Genomic DNA, 14913 nt, shown 5'->3' with positions numbered 1-14913 from the left:
TAAACATGTATAAAATGTACATATTTATAGCAATACTTTACATCGTATTAACACCTATTCAAACCCACACATATAGTCCCTGTGCCCCAACTCTCCTTCCAGGCTGAGGTCCAGGGCAGATGGCCCACAGTCTGCTCTGGGCCAGTGGGCACAGGCAGTCACCTGCAGAAGGGGAGCTCTCTTCTGCTCCATCCTTAAGCACATTAGACAAGGCGTGTTTTCCACTCTGCTAGGGCCCCTCTTTATGGCACCTACCTTGTGTTCTAGAGGACTGTTTTAACACATAATACTATAAAATGTTTGCAATTATTATTGCCAGACTAATGCCCCATACGGAATCATTGCCATACGCCGGAGACACCCAACTCATTTGAGCTAACACAAGTTATAGAGGCCTCTTCCTGCTCCTCCCTGGAGTCAAGGCAGGTGGAAACAGCTTCATAGCAATTTTGACCATTGTCTGGGTAAAGTCTGCAGGCTTTATTCAGGCTTTCTAGCACAAACCAGTGCCTGGCTATGTTCCCAAATGAAGGCTCTGATCTTTTAAGAGCAGAATTTGAGGCCGGGCGCAGTGGCTCACACCTGTAATCCCAGCACTCTGGGAGGCCGAGGTGGGTGGATTACCTGAGGTGGGGAGTTCGAGACCAGCCTGATCAACATGGAGAAATCCCGTCTCTACTAAAAATACAAAAAACTTAGCTGCGTATGGAGGTGCATGCCTGTAATCCCAGCTACTCGGGAGGCTGAGGCAGGAGAATCGCTTGAACCCAGGAGGCGGAGGTTGCTGAGAGCCAACATTGCGCCATTGCACTCCAGCCTGGGCAACAAGAGCTAAACTCTGTCTCAAAAAAAAAAAAAAAAGAATAGAATTTGAAGTTGGAAGAGAATTTTAAAATCTTATAATCAAGCCCTTTCTGTCTACAGAGGAGCAAACTACAACCTGTAGAGGTAAAGCAAGCAGCCTAATATCCTGCAATCAGGTGGTTAACATCAGAGTCACCATTAGAACTTAGATATCCTGACTGTGGCTGACACCCTTTATATACCACAGTTTCTCCAAGTTGCCTGTTGTACAAAGCCCTTAAAAAATCTGCAGATCCCCAATGTTGATGTAAATAATTGTATTATATTGCTTAAGTATGAACAAAATAAGACTTGACATAAGCTTTGGATGTTTATACCAAAATAGACATGCAAGTTACATGCCAACAGAAATATAACTAACATATAACGGTATATAACCAATAACATTCAGATTAACAACTCAAGTGAGATGTGGGATATTATTTTGCTGGAAAACAAAATTGCTTCTGGCAACACGAAGACAGTCCTGACTACTGCTATACAGCTGCTTGGGAGTTCACCGCACTTCTGTTATACCAGCAGCATGCTGTGTTCCCCGCCATTTGAACTACTGGGAAGACTTGACTCAGGGTAAATCCCTGATCCATTTTTCCTTTATCTGGCTTGTACATATCATTTGCATATTAAAACAACCCTGCTGTTTTTTAGTAGCTTTATTAAAAATATTCTATATGCACAAACAAGGAGGGTGGAAGCTGAAATCATGTGGTAATCCTAAACTATAAAACTGTCATGTTGGTAATCCAGAATATGCATGAATATAGTTTTAAGATTTGAAATGAGGCTGGGCGCGGTGGCTCACGCCTGTAATCCCAGCACTTTGGAAGGCTGAGGCAGGCGGATCATGGGGTCAGGAGATCGAGACCATCCTGGCAAACACGGTGAAACCCAGTCTCTACTAAAAATACCAAAAATTAGCCGGGCGTGGTGGCAGACACCTGTAGTCCCAGCTACTCTGGAGGCTGAGGCAGGAGAATGGCATGAACCCGGGAGGCAGAGCTTGCAGTGAGCTGAGATTGTGCCACTATACTCCAGCCTGGGCAACAGAGCGAGACTCTGTCTCAAAAAAAAAAAAAAAAAAGAGCTGAAATGAAAACAAATATTTTAAAAATGTAATCACAAGCTATAGTTTGAGAAAGACTGCACCACATCCTACTGTATACTGCCCTAATAAAGACATAGACCATGGTTAAACTTTCCTATTACCTACTACAAGTGTCTGCAATTCCACGTTTCTTTGCTTGTTAGGGTTTTTCACCCAGTAATATCTTAGAATAGGCCCCTGGAAATGGAAAAATGCCTAAGAAACAAGGGGCAGAGGTGCTCTAGATCAAGGAAGGGGAGAGATAGGAAAGGAGACGGCAATAAGGATCCAAAGACCTCCTTATAGTGAGTGCTTCATAGCCTCGCCATGGTCAGCCCTCCTCAATGACTCAAACCTGGACACTGCAAAGGACCCCTGCTAACAATGTGGCATTGCAAGAATAGCTCATGTGATGGTTTCCAAAGCACCTCTCATCTGCTCCTCACCTTCACTCGGGTAGGTAGTTGGTGGATATTATTTTTTGCCTTATTTAATGAATGATAAAAACAAACTTCAGGGAGGTTTGTGAGCCGCTCAGGATAACAGTTAGTAAAGGGCAGACCTGTCATTGGAACCAGGACACTGGGCAGGACCTTCTCTTTTCCCTCTACGCTAACACAAATGAAAGTGAGCGACATGAAGACGTACATTTGAACCCATTCGTACTTTTTTGTCACAGGACATTTTAGCAAGCATGAGTTCCAAGGATGAGCATTACAGCGGCAGAACTGCTTCCCAGCATTCTATGGTACTTCAAGGTTGTACTAGTGCCAAAACACCAAACATGGCGTAAAAGAGGAAGAACGTTAGAACACACAGACTTCTCAGATCATTTTCCATTTTACTTCATGGCTTATAAAACAGCAAAGTTACAAAACGGAATAGTTCAAAAGAAATTATTCTTATACACAGCTGCATGTGTACAACTGCCTCGTGAATTTTCAGAGCACGTTCATGTGGAATTGATGGATTTCTTTATGTATACTCTCCAGCCTATTATCAGAAGAACCACTTCCCTTGCTATAGGTTTCTGTAGCTTCAAGGGTCTGAAGATCTGTTTTCCTTTTCAAATTATTTCCTTTCTTACTCACTTTATCAATTTCTTATTTACACATCAGTGACTGTATAAATCACTGTAAACCTTGACAATTTGTTTAAATGTAGCTAAGGCTTTATTTCATAATAACAGAAGAATTAGACAAATAGTACCCCAGCTTAGAATTCAGAATCAATATTTAGAATCAAGGCATGTTTTGAAGAAAGACATAATTACCTTCCAAAATTTCAACCTCAAAAAGCTGTGAACTGCCTCTTTGCTAATAATAAAATTAAAACACATGCAATAAAGTCATGTGTAAATGTTGGTAAAAATATTTTTGGAAATATCTATCACTAGCCTTGAAATGCTCACTTTTTTTTACTTCCTTTTCTAGGGCTTTTTCATAAATTGATAATCTCTTAAATTTTTTTTAAAAAGCTTTATCTACAAAGATGTTCACAGCAGGATATTAATAAACATTTAGAAACAATTTAAGTGTAGAATTATGGTAAATTTGCTTGACGGCTTACTAGACAGTCATTTTAATTACATTTAAATTTTACTCGTGTTTTGTTTTTCAAATGTTTTAATGAGTATGTGTTATTTATAATGATACACATATATCATAATTATGCCTATATGTTTGTTGTGTGTGTGCATGTGTGTGTGTGCTTATTGTACAGCATTAGAGATCTCATAACATTACAGATTACCCATTCATTCATTCACTCATCCTCTTATCAAATATTAATTGCGTGTTGGGTTCTGTATTAGTCCGTTTTCATATTGCTGATAAAGACATACCTGAGGGCCAGGCACAGTGCTCACGCCTGTAATCCCAGCACTTTGGCAGGCCAAGGCAGATGGATCATTTGAGGTCAGGAGTTCAAGACCAGCCTGGCCAAGATGGTGAAAACCCATCTCCACTAAAAATGTAAAAATTAGCCAGGTGGTAGTGGCACACACCTGCAATCCCAGCTACTCAGAAGGCTGAGGCAGGAGAATCACTTGAGCCTGGGAGGCAGAGGTTGTGGTGAGCCGAGATGGCGCCACTGCACTCCAGTCTGGGTGACAGAGTGAGACCTTGAATCAGAAAAAAAACAAACAAACAAAAAAAAAAAAAGACATACCCAAGACTGGGCAATTTACAAAAGAAAGAGGTTTATTAGACTTATGGTTCCACATGGCTGGGGAGGCCTCATAATCATGGCATAAGGCAAGGAGGAGCAAGTCACATCTTACATGGATGGCAGCAGGCAAAGAGAGAGCTTGTGCAGAGAAACTCCCATTTTTTAAAACCATCAAATCTCATGAGACCCATTCACTATCACAAGAACAGCATGAGAAAGACCCACCCCCATGATTCAATTACCCGCCACCAGGTTCCTCCACCACATGTGGGAATTGTGGAAGTTGCAATTCAAGATGAGATTTGGGTGGGGACACAGCCAAACCATATTACATTGTGTGCTGGTCTGATATTCAATACTAAACCAGAACATTTCCTGTATTCAAGGAGCTTACAGTCTGGTAAGGTAGACAGACAAACACTGGTGAGTGCAATACAATATAAAATGTGGTATCTGTGAATAAGCATAAGAGGGAAAGCAAGGAAGAAAAGCATCTAATCCATACTTGGACGATGAGGGTAGGTTTTCTGGAGAGACCTTTAACAGTGCTTGGCATACAGCAGATGCTCAATAAATATATTTTGAATGAATTGGGATCTGAATAGCAATAAGACAGAGAAGGAGATACTTTTTCAAGTGAAAGGGAACAGTATGTGCTAAGGCCTAGAAGCAAGACCGTAGAACACCTGTAGGGAGTAAAAAATTTGACAGTATGATTAGAATTTGAAGTTGAAAGTAGAAAGATGACAAGAAATGATGTCAAAGCGGTGCATAGGGACAAGACTGTGAAAGCCTAGGTGCCATGATAAGGAGTTTGGCCTCTGTGCTGAGGAGATCGGGCAGTGAGGACATTGCCCATTGGCTGTACAGAAAAGTCCCAGACAGTGTGGCACATGCATTGACCAGAAGCCAATCCAGAAGTGGGGACACAGAATAGAGGCTGTTTGAGTCATCTGGACAGCCTGAATTAGGAGTGTTGGGGGAGATGGAGAGAGGAGGGTGAAAGGAGGAGATATCGAAAAGATAAAGCCCACTGGGATTGAGGTGTAACTGAATGGACACGAAGGAGTCAGGATGTCTGGTTTGGACACATGGGTGTGTCCTTCACTGAGAGGGGAGCACAGAAGAAAATGGCTTGGCAGAGGGCGATGAGTCCAGTGTTTGACATAAAGCATGCTGAGAGAATGTTTTCCACATACACACAGGTCCCTGTCTATTCTAATGAGCCAGACTTGAGTATCCACCACCTGAACAGAGGACTGTCACAGCAGATCCAACAAACAACCGTGTCACATGGACAGCTTTTGAGCTTTAAAAGCAGCCACTCAGTTGTAAAACAGGTATTGGGAAAATACACCCTCTATTTTTGTCCTACCTTAAGAAACTAGGTGTTTTAGAGAAGAGAGGGCGTCCACAGAGGGGAGCAGGATGGTGTCTTGCTGCAGGTGTTTTTGAGAAGGGGTTCTACCATCTGGGTGGTGGGGATGAGAGTAGTTCATGAATGTTCTGAAAGCAGACAAAATATATCTCTTGCTTCCTAAGTATGGTGGTAGAGAATGAAAAAAGCCCAGAGTACTCCCAAGTCCTACTAGAGTAGCACATGAACAATGGAGTAGGCACACGTGAGAAATTCTGTAGGCAGCTTCACAAAGACCCTTCACACAGACTCAAGCATAGTGCAGGGAACGACAGATGCTATTCTATCTCCAAGGGTGGTAGAAGAGACCATGGAGCTAGAGTTGGGCCTGGAGAAGCCTGGAGTCCAGCAATTTGGGTACCATTACAAATGGCTAGATATCCCTCAGTTCTCAGCTTTAATGTCTTTCTCAGGGACATCTACTCTGCAGCCTGGGTGAGGTCCAGCCTCCCATCATATAGTGCTGGGGCCCTGTGCTCCCCCTTGTCAAAGGATAATTTTCAGAGCATGGCTCTCATATACATGTGAAATGAAGGAAGCCCTGCATGGTGGCACATGCCTGCAATCCCAGGCACTGGGGATGCTAAGGCAAGAGGATTGCTTGATGCCAAGGAGTTCAAGACCAGCCTGGGCAACACAGCAAGACTCTATCACTAAAATATTTTTTTAAAAAAAGAAAGAAACCAAGAAGTAAATCAAACAGGGGAAGAAGACTATCAAAAATAGCCAGGCAGATCACAAAATAATCATATAAAACTATACAGTTGACCCTCAAACATGAGTTTCAACTGTGCAGTTCCACTAATACATGGCTTCTTTTCAACCAGAAACAAATTGAAAATACAGTATTCACAGGAGGCAAAGCCTGTTCATACTGAGGGCCAACTTTTGGTATATGCAATTTCTGCAGGGCCACCTGCAGGACTTTAGTATGCATGGATTTGACTATATGCAGGTGGCCCTGGAACCAATCTCCTTGCATTGAATAGCAAGGGATTACAATTATACCAATGTATAATTGTAATGATAAATTTAGTTTTTTTAAAAATTGTATTTTTTAAACAATCCTTAAAACTGAAAAATATTATTATTGGAATCAAAATAGATAGGTAAATAGTTGAAGAGAGAATTACAGTAAGTTGGAAAATAGATACAGAGACATTTCTCCAAATACAGCATGAGACAAGAAGATGGAAAATAGGAGGTTTAGCAACATGGAGGAGAGAACTAACAGACTGTATTTGGTTAGGGTCCCATCAAGCAACAGAATTTATCTGAGATTGTTCAAATAAAGAGACTTTAGAAAAGGAAATAATTACAGAGGTGTGGGGAGAGTTAAGGAGACCAATAATAGATGTTGAGGCACTGTATTAGTCTGTTCTCACAATGCTATAAAGAACTACCTGAGACTGGGTAATTTATAAAGAAAAGAGGTTTAATTGGCTCATAGTTCTGCAGGCTGTACAGGAAGCATGGCTGGGGAGGCCTCAGGAAACTTATAATCATGGTAGAAGGTGAAGGGGAAGCAAGCACATCTTCATATGGCCAGCAGGAGAGAGAGAGAGAGCAAAAGGGAGTTGCTACATACTTTTGAACAACCAGATATCATGAGAACTCTATCATGAGACAGCACTAGGGGGATGGTGCTAAACCATTAAAAACTACCCCCATGATCCAATCACCCCCCACCAGGCCCCATCTCCAACACTGGGGGATTACAATTCAACATAATATTTGGGTGGGGACATGGAACCAAGCCATATAAGGGACCTAGAGACTTCGCAACAGTGGGAAACCATTACCACCTGTAGGGTGGAAGAGACAAGGTTAGAAAATAGTGTTAGCAGAGCCCAATGAGAGTTGTAGCTGTGGAGGAACCACAGCTATCGCCAGGGACATGGCAGTGAAGCAGGGAGAGCATGAAAAAAATACCATCTTCTCTCTCCGCCTCCAATTTCCTGCTAGTGTTTTTCACTGGCTAAATGCAATTGGAAGCCAGAAGGTAAGGGAATCTGAGTAATGCAGTCTCTGAGTCATGCAAGAAGCCAGCATCCAAAAACATAGAGCACAGCACAGAAGTCATAGATCTGAGGGCAAATGGAGATTAACCATCTTGTCCTTGATCATGGATTCAGGATTTCCAGTCCTGGAAGTATATACATACTGGCTGGAGTGCTAAACACTTGGAAGATTTTCTTTTCCAACTATTTTTCAGTGACACTCATGACTGGGGCTGCCACAGTGTGGCAATTCATTTCTATCTGCTGCCTATATATTGTTCAGAACCATCAATAAATGATACCTCAGTTTTTTCTTTCTCTGTCGACTGGCCGTGGGGAAATGCCTATGATGCTACAGGTGTGGTCTGAGGGAAAGGCAGCAGTAGATATCTGAGCCTTGACTCATGCCTTCAGGAACTGTTCGAGCTTGACACTGTATATACCATACCACCTCCATTTGATGACAGTGCTGTTGTGCACACCCAGTTCATGATTAGGTCCCAAAGTCAAATGTCCAGTTTTTAACCAGGACCCAGTAACAAGAGCTATTTTTCAAAGAGAAAAAAGTTATTTGCAAAAGATAACATGGATTTGCTGCAAACCCCCAGAGGTCTGCACTGTGATTCTCCTATCAGGGCTGGCTGAAGGCTCCATACAGTGTCTCTATCTGCCTTGGACACTTTAGGCATATGTGACAGAACATCTTGCACAACAGCCTGAACTTGCTGCAACCCTTCTCTTGCTCTGGGCCCCTCTCAAAACTGGCAAACTTACAAATTCCTTCATAAATGGGACAGGGCAGCATGGTCAAATGTGCTATATATTACCTCCTAAGAGACCCATCAAGTATTTTTTTTTACTCTTTCCTAGCATAGGAGTACATGATGCAGCAATTTGTTTTCATTTGAAGGAGATAACCAACATGCCTCAGGCCACTGAACTCCTAGAAATGTCACATGCTCAACATATTATCTATATAATGGACTAGTTCTGCATTTTATAGGATGTTGTGATTATCAAGATCCCTGAAGCCTTGCTTATGACAGACAGGAGAGTTGCCATAGACTTGAGCTCAAATCGTGAAGAGGTACTGCTGTCCCTGCCATGTGAAAGCAGATGTCAAAAGCCATTTTGATTTACTCTAGTAAGAATAACACATTTGAAACAGCAGCAGCAATCAATTAAATATTGATAATAAGCAATGGAGAGATAACAGGAAATCACGTAGAATATATCAGTTTGCCAAATATTCTGGCTCCTTTCCTACCGAGGAATCATACTTCCTTAACCCCAGTCTTGTCCACGTGACTTGCAAATGAAATGTGAACAAAAGTGACATGCGTCACCTTTAGACAGAAGATCTAAGAGCTGATGTGTGCTTTGTTATGATGTATTTTCCCTCTGCCATAAGACTAAGCAATGTTCCAAACAGAGGCTGATCCACAGCCTCAATCTGGAGTGAAGATAAAATGGAAAAGAGCTTCAGTCAAGCTGCAGCGGACACATAGCAAGAATAAGAAATTAACTTTTGTTGGCCAGGCGCAGTGGCTCACACCTGCAATCCCAACACTTTGGGAGGCCAAGGCGGGAGGATCACTTGAGGTAAGGAGTTCGAGACCAGCCTGGCCAACATGGTAAAACGCTCTCTCTATGAAAAATACAAAAATTAGCCAGGTGTGGTAGGGGGCACCTGTAATCCCAGCTATTCGGGAGGCCAAGGCTGGAGAATCGCTTTTACTCGGGAGGCAGAGGTCGCAGTGAGTCGAGATCATGCCATCGCACCCCAGCCTGGGCGACAGAGTGACACTTTTGTTGTATGCCACTGGGATTTTTGATGACGCTACCAAAGCCTAAAATAGCCTGACCCAACACATACAGTCTCAGAGATTAGCAACAGTTCCGAGTCAGTGTTCAGCGATCCTGAAACAGTCCCAAGTATTTTCCTCTCCCATGACAATGGCCATGGGTCTCTTAGGGCTTGAAGAATGATTTTTAGAATATATTGCAGCAATGTCAGTGGGCTCCAGGTCTGCGAAATTGTTCAGCTCCTAGAACTGGGGGAAGGGCCATGACTATTGTGGTGATCCAAATTAGAACTCTGCTTACCTGATAATTTCCAATTATGTAGATCAACGTATATTTTAGTAGGCTGTTTTATTCCTAGAGATACGACCAAAGACCCTCACAAGTCAAAAACATTCATTTTACCACTGTGGCCCTGCTGCCCATGAAAGTAACTGTGCCCACTGTGTCTCTGGTGTTAAACACTGTCACTTGGTCTCTGAAATAAGGAAGGCCATTTAAAGAGTAGCATTTCTTATTGTCACCCCGAGGAGGCAGAGGATACACACTGCAAAGCTCCTAAAGGGAAATAAGAGCTCTCCTCCGCACATTTTTTTTTTTTTTAAGAGAAGGTCTCACTCTGTCACCCAGGCTGGAGTGCACTGGTATGATCACAGCTCACTGTGGCCTTGACCTCCTGGGCTCAAGCCATCCTCTCACTTCAACCTCCTGAGTAGCTGGGACTAGAGGCATACACAACCATGCCTGGCTAATTTTTTAATTTTTTATAGAGATGGGGTCTCCCTACATTGCCCAGGCTGGTCTCAAACTCTTAGGCTCAAGTGATACTCTCGCCTTGGCCTCCCCAAGTGCTGGGATTACAGGCGTGAGCCACCACACCCAGCCTGCACATTTCTTAAAACCTCATCAAAGGGAGTGTCCTCTGGGCCTTGAGGGATACAGTCAAGGGACGAATTTTTTTATAATCTTAGTGTGAAGGTGCACATATGATGCAAAATGACAATGGCTGCATGAACGTGATCCCAACTTGTTCCCGCCAGGGTCAGGTGGCTAACTTCATAGGATATTCTACCTGGCTCTGTCTGCCCTCCTACCTAGTGGTGAACAGAGTGCTGGCAAATGTTTAACAGCCAGCTCTCCAGAGCAAAACCAAAACAAAACAAAGGCCTGATTTGTAGCATCTGTCAGTATCTGCAGTATAAGCAATCCCATTGTGTCTGGAATTTATTTCTTCTGGTGGGTTCTTGGTCTCACTGACCTCAAGAATGAAGCCAGCCGGGCGCAGTGGCTCACGCCTGTAATCCCAGCACTTTGGGAGGCTGAGGCGGGTGGATCACAAGGTGAGGAGATCGAGACCATCCTGGCTAACATGGTGAAACCCCGTCTCTACTAAAAATACAAAAAATTAGCCGGGTGTGGCAGTGGGCGCCTGTAGTCCCAGCTACTCAGGAGGCTGAGGCAGGAGAATGGCATGAACCCGGGAGGCGGAGGTTGCAGTGAGCCGAGATCAGGCCACTGCACTCCAGCCTGGGCAACAGAGCAAGACTCCATCTCAAAAAAAAAAAAAAAAAAAAAGAATGAAGCCATGGACCTCGCAAGTTGAGTGTTACAGTTCTTAAAGGTGGCGCGTCTGGAGTTGTTTGTTCCTCTCTGTGGGTTGGTGGTCTGGCTGACTAAGGAAATGAAGCCGCTGACCCTCGCAGTGATTGCTACAGCTCTTCAAGTTGGTGCGGACCCAAAGCAGCAGCATCAAGATTTATTAATTAAGAGCGAAAGAACAAAGATCTCCCAGCGTTGAAGTGGACCCGAGGGTGTTGCTGCTAATGGCTCCGGTGGCCAGCTTTTATTCCCTTATTTGGCCCCCGTCCATGTCCTGCTGATTGGTCCATTTTACAGCGTGCTGATTGGTCCATTTTACAGAGTGCTGACTGGTCCATTTTTACAGAATGCTGATTGGTGCATTTACAATCCTCTAGCTAGACACAGAGTGCTGACTGGTGCATTTACCATCCTCTAGCTAGACAGAAAGTTCTCCAAGTCCCCACCCAACCCAGAAGCCCAGCTGGCTTCACCGCTTACCATCATGGCCAATATCAAGTTATCAACAATGTCAACATGCAGCTGGGAAGATGTGCAATAGCACATTTTACAGTATTTCTACCAGACAGATACAACAGACAGAAATAACCTCAAGAGCACAGACACTAGTGAATAATTAGGAAGTGGTGAAGTTTATTTATTGCCTTTGTCTTTAATATAATCTATTTAACTATGTTTATATAACTTAATTGTTAATAATGTCTGTAACAACCAGCTCACAAAATTCCTGAAAGTGTGACAATCTGCTCTCATACGCTGCTGGACCAGTTCCAGCACGCCACTGTTCCTGCCCCAGTTGTGGGATCTGCTCTAACCTCCAGCTACCCCACGCCTCAGCATTCAGTCACGGTGAAGGCATGGTGGGCAAAATTCTGAGTTACATGGTCACACCAGTTTTTTGTTTGCTTGTTTGATTTTGTATGTTTGTTTGTTTAGAGACAGAGTTTGCTCTGTCCCCCAGGCTGGAGCGCAGTGGCGTAATCGTGGCTCACTGCAGCCTCAAACTCCTGGGATCAAGAGATCTTCCCACCTCAGCCTCCCAAGGGGCTGGGACTACAGGCACATGCCAACACACCCAGTTAATTTTTTAAATTTTTTTTTTTTAAAGACAGAGTCTCACTCTGTCGCCCAGGCTGGAGTGCAGTGGCACGATCTCTGCTCACTGCAAGCTCCGCCTCCCAGGTTCATGCCATTCTCCTGCCTCAGCCTCCCAACTAGCTGGGACTACAGGTGCCCATCACCACGCCCGGCTAATTTTTTGTATTTTTAGTAGAGACGGGGATTCACCGTGTTAGCCAGGACGGTCTCGATCTCCTGACCTCATGATCCACCCACGTCGGCCTCCCAAAGTGCTGGGATTACAGGCGTGAGCCACCATGCCCAGCCAATTTTTTAAAATTTTTTGAGGCCAGGAACAGCGGCTCCTGCCCATAATCCCAGCACTTTGGGAGGCCGAAGCAGGAGGATCTTCTGAGCCTAGGAGTTCAAGACCTGCCTGGGCGATATAGGGAGACCCCATTTCTACAAAAAATTTAAAAATTAGCAGGGTGTGGTGGTGCATGCCTGTAGTCCCAGATACTCAGGAGGCTGGGGTGGGAAGATTACCTGAACTGGGAGGTGAAGGTTTCAGTGAGCTGAGATCGCACCATTGCACTCCAATCTAGGTGAGAGACCTTGCCTCAGAAAAAAAATTGAGCTCCTGGGCTCAAGCAATCCTCCTGCCTTGGCCTCCCAAAGCACTGGGACTTTTACAGGCACCACCAGTTATTACAGAACTCAAAAGCAACTGTGGACTGGACCACTCTGTATTGTGTTCGGTGAGGCCGTGCCTGTGTATAGATACAGGAATGCTGAGGAACAGCACTGAAGAGCGACCTAAACAGCAATCACCAACTGCTGGCGTTTGGCTTTGTTCCTCATATGAAAGGATTCGAAGCCCAGGGAGTAGGCTGGTTGAATGAAAAATATTTGCTTGACACAATAGTTGCTACTTCTAGATCAATTCGGGGAACTATGGGAGCCTTTCACAAGTATGAAAAATCCAAGTATTCAGATGGAAGTTGGGGCTCTTATCTTCCAGCTTGGGCCTGTACCAGGGCTACAAGGACATACAATGCTAAATAAATTAAAAACCAAAATCTCCTCAAAACCATTTATTTCAAAAAAGTTCTGGAGATGGATGGTGGTGATGGTTGCACAGCAATGTGAATGTGCTTAATGTCACTGAACTGTACGCTTAAAAATGGTTAGGATGGTAAAGTTTTATGTTATGTATACTTTACAAGTAAAAAAATTTTTTCACCTCAGCCTGAACTGAACACTAGCTGACAGACGTTTTGATTTCTTTGACCATCAAGGAATCTTGGCCAAGCACGGTGGCTCACATCTGTAATCCCAACACTTTGGGAGGTCGAGATAGGCAGATCGCTTGAATCCAGGTGTTTGAGATCAGCCTGGGCAACATGACAAATCCCTGTTTCTAGTAAAAATACAAAAATTAACCAGGCTCAAGCCATGATCATGCACCACTGCACTCCAGCCTAGGTGACAGAGCAAGACCCTGTCTAAAAAAAAAAAGAAAGAAAGAAAGAAAGAAAGAAAGAAAGAAAGAAAGAAATCTCACAGGCTGAGATGGAACTCATTCTTCTCATGAAGAACTTGGCAAGCATTATACAGAGGGGCCATAGTCTGGAAAGCAGGGGATGCTTACAGACATATAAGTTGTTTCCAGTGTTTTGCTCTTGGTACTCATGGTTCCACTATTTACATCAACCTTTTGAGAAACAGATTTATACACTGTCTTATATTTCCCTCCTTTGCTACGGAATGCATCTACTTGTAACCTACCAAAAATTTACCCTGTCACATTTCCCCAGCTGCTGGTTTAAAAATAAATATCCTGGATTTAAAGCCAATTGTGTCTAACAGGTACCACCATCCAAGTGAGGATTTCACTGTTCACAGGCATTTGAGACACACCAGCAGCTGGCGTGTCTCACTGCTCTTCATATGGAGGCAACCATATATGGGTAAGTCATTTAGTCTCTTAGGTAGGAGAACTGAGGCCAATCGCCCCACTTTTAGGGCTGTGAAACTGTTCTGTATGATACAATAATGGTGGATATGCGTCACTATACATTCGTCCAAATCCACAGAATGTACAACACCAAGAGTGAACCCTACTGTAAACTATGGACTCTGAGTGACAATGATGCATCAAATATGTTCATCAGTTGTAATAAATGCACTGCTCTGGTGCAGAATGTTGATGGTGGAGGAGACAGGGGTACATGGGAATCTCCATACCTTCCATTCAATTTTGCTAAAACTACTATAAAAAATAAAATTAAAGAAAAAGAAAAAGCTCCCCTCTTTCACCAATTTTACCATTTATTTATGCTTTGTGAAATGGAGTCTCACTCTTGTCTCCCAGGCTGGAGTGCAGTGATCTCAGCTCAATGCAACCTCCACCTCCCGGGTTCAAGAGATTCTCCTGCTTCAGCCTCCTGAGAGGCTGGGATTACAGGCACATGGCACCATGCCCAGCTAATTTTTGTATTTTTAGTAGAGATGGGGTTTCACCATGTTGGCCAGGCCAGTCTCAAACTCCTGAACTCAAGTGATCTACCGTACCTGGCCCCTAATGTTAGTTTTTAAAGAAACGGCTATGTTTAATTCACATGCTAAAACAGACACCTACAGAATACTTCCAAGTAAAAAGATTAATGAACCCACTTCGCATTGAGTTAGCTGGTTGTTTTCTGCCAAACAGGTGTCCCTGCCTGGTCCACAGTTGACCAAGGATCCCTGCATCTGCCTCTAGCAACACCCAACACTGTATGAAGGGTTGAGGGGGTCTGACAGTTCACGTCACTGACATCCTCCCACTGGTATTTCGAATGCCAAGCCAGCCCTCAAATCAAGTTCACTGGCCTCGACTGAGCTGCCAGGTATTTCATACATGGGTGGGGGGGGAT

Source organism: Nomascus leucogenys, chromosome 5, assembly GCF_006542625.1.
Source record: "Nomascus leucogenys isolate Asia chromosome 5, Asia_NLE_v1, whole genome shotgun sequence".
NCBI classification, from domain to species: domain Eukaryota; kingdom Metazoa; phylum Chordata; class Mammalia; order Primates; family Hylobatidae; genus Nomascus; species Nomascus leucogenys.
This window is presented reverse-complemented; position numbering follows the sequence as displayed.